Here is a 2,833-nt window from a genome sequence, read left to right as displayed (position 1 = left end):
TATGTTGTACGATTGAAAAAATGAAATCCCAATCACTCTGTTCTGTCACTACAGTAGACGGACAATAAACTGAAATCACATTTTTTATTTGATCACAATTAAACACTTTTACGTAAACCACTTGTACACCAGGATTAGGATGTTGAACACGACAATGCTCAGACTTGATTGATTTATGCGTCAGGATTGCGACTCCACCATATCCATCTACCCTGTCCGCTCTATATATATTATAATTGCTGATACGGAAATAACAGTCCGTATCTAACCATGTTTCGCTAAGCGCTGCTATATGGATCTTTTCTTGGATAAGTAGATTTTCAAACGATACTAACTTTGGTCTGATACTTTGGGCGTTCCATTGCAATATGTTAAGTCTGCACTTCTCAAGTTTACTAGCCATCTGTGGCGTTAAAAAAGATTTTAAAAATGACATGTCAAGTATGTTCTGCATCACAAAAGATAAAAGCCATTCTACTCCAGTTTGAACTCCAAGTTTAATTTTTTCAGCGATAGTCAGGTTTTTCATGAAAATAATATCTTTTATCTTATCAATTAATGAACTGAATTTCAACTTACTTCCACTTACTTCGTTGGGTTTGTTAGATGTTTCAGGAAGAACATGGTTGACATCGGTATCCATAGTAGTCAGATTATCATTTACTATGTCACCTTTTTCTCTCAATTCGGGCTTATTATGTTTAGTTTTAGTACGATTTGTTTTTCTGGGGAGAGTAACAGATACATTATTCTTACCTGGGACTTCGCTGTGAACTACAGCTTTGGTCGTGACTATCTTTGCATATGCCGGTTCACATATCACAGACTCCAATGTTGAAGTTTCAGTAACTGGAGTATCAGTTGTACTAAGCGTCTGGGGAAAGTTTTCCTGATACATTGATGCCGCTAGAGCTGGAGGGCTGCTAGAATCTAGTTCATATTTATTTAATGCTTTTTTATATGTACAGTTAAATTCAGCCATAATTTTCCTTATTTTCCTTTCTTTTTGGTACAACGGACACGTTTTATCGAGAGCCATGTGACTACCTGAGCAATTACGACATGTGAAAACAGTTGTTTCACAATTCAAATGATTGCCTCCGCACTTAGGACAAGTAGACTTCTTAGAACACGTTTTCTTTGTATGGCCGTATCGCCAGCAGTTGGCACATATAGAAACAGGAAATAAGTAAGGTTCAACCTTCACTCGCAATTCATGAATATATACGTAAGGTGGTAGAATAGGGCCCTTGAAACATATACGCACAGTGTCACTATCCTGCCATCCTGATCCATCCGAACTTTTTCTACTTAACCTTTTTACAGCAACTATTTCTACTCCGCATGTCATATTTTCCATCATATCTTTTTCATTTAAATCTAAGTCCACATCTTTTATAATTCCATAAGATACACCAACCTCGTATGTTTTTTGGAATCGCCAGCCCATCTCCTCGTGCATTGCAACCTTGGAAAGAAGCCGCTCAGCGTTGGTTTCATTATCAAATTGGACAAGCACTTTATATGAATTAACGTACCTGACTTTAATGATACCTTGAATGTCATGGCTTTTTAAAAGCTTCGCTAGGGCAAATTGTTTCGGCAGGGTATCCTTGCAAGTAATGCTGATTTCTGTGCCTACAGATAAGTTTGGGTTAAACAGGTAACGACGTTTTGGATTTTTACTGAATATTGTCCATTCATCGTCCTTCCTCTTGGTTGCATAAGAATGATCCGTCGTAATATCTGTTTCAGTACTAACCTTGGGAAACTGTCTAGGCTTAAGCTTTTTGACCTTAGATAACCGTTGGTCATCTGATGGATTTTGTTCACAATGATCAAGCGTCATTTCCTGTAACTCGCAGTCCATATCATGTTGTATTAAGTCCATTGAATCATGTTGTGAGCATATCTCCGAACGACTTACATGATTTGTAGCTTCTTTTACACCATCATCACTGTGGACGGACATTGGATTCGGATCCCGACTGCAATAGTCGGGACCGGCGCTTGAAATTTATGAAAACACAGAAAGTAAATATTTGTGAGTATTTTTAAACACAAATAACTGAAAGACACGCGTAAATTCAATATGAAATTAATAATTTTACGTAAGAATTTTCAAAACACGTCTTGCCGCCATAAAGTTTTTTTTTTGATGTAAAAAAAACTCTAGAGTTAAGAGCGTTATAACATTTCGGCGTCGGGCGAAATTAGGTATTTTATCCGCCGCGCGAGCCCAATATGCCGACCCTTTCTAGCACGTCTTATCACTCGCTCGCACTACAATAATGGACAAAACAATCTTGATCCTTTCTATGGAATTTTGATAACAACCACAATCTACTATCTCGATATAAACTTTTGATTTCTAATAAACATTATTTTGTACGAAAATACTAGAATGTAGCGCAAAATAATATCAATTATGTTAAAATTTATTTAAAAAATTAATTATAAAAGTAGATCCCATCCCAAATATTTGCTTTTGTTATATGAAAATTACTGTAATGCTGTATTATGATTACCTCTGTAATCCATTCCTTTGGAATCGGTACAATATAGATTCCTGTAATATGGATTCCTCGGTAATCAAGTACTTAAGTAATCTGAATTCCACTTTACTTCGATTCCAGGCTTATTACTTTACTTCTTTATGTCACTCAAATTGTTTTTGGTTTACATGTCATTCTAGCATTTTCACTTTCACATTTCAAGTGCATATACCACGAGTATAGGTTTTCGGGTGTGCTGATTTAAAAATTAATGACCGATTTGGAATCTGACATTGCTGACTGTCACTTTGACACAAAAGTCGTCATGGGTGTCATAA

Source organism: Leguminivora glycinivorella, chromosome 15, assembly GCF_023078275.1.
Source record: "Leguminivora glycinivorella isolate SPB_JAAS2020 chromosome 15, LegGlyc_1.1, whole genome shotgun sequence".
NCBI classification, from domain to species: domain Eukaryota; kingdom Metazoa; phylum Arthropoda; class Insecta; order Lepidoptera; family Tortricidae; genus Leguminivora; species Leguminivora glycinivorella.
This window is presented reverse-complemented; position numbering follows the sequence as displayed.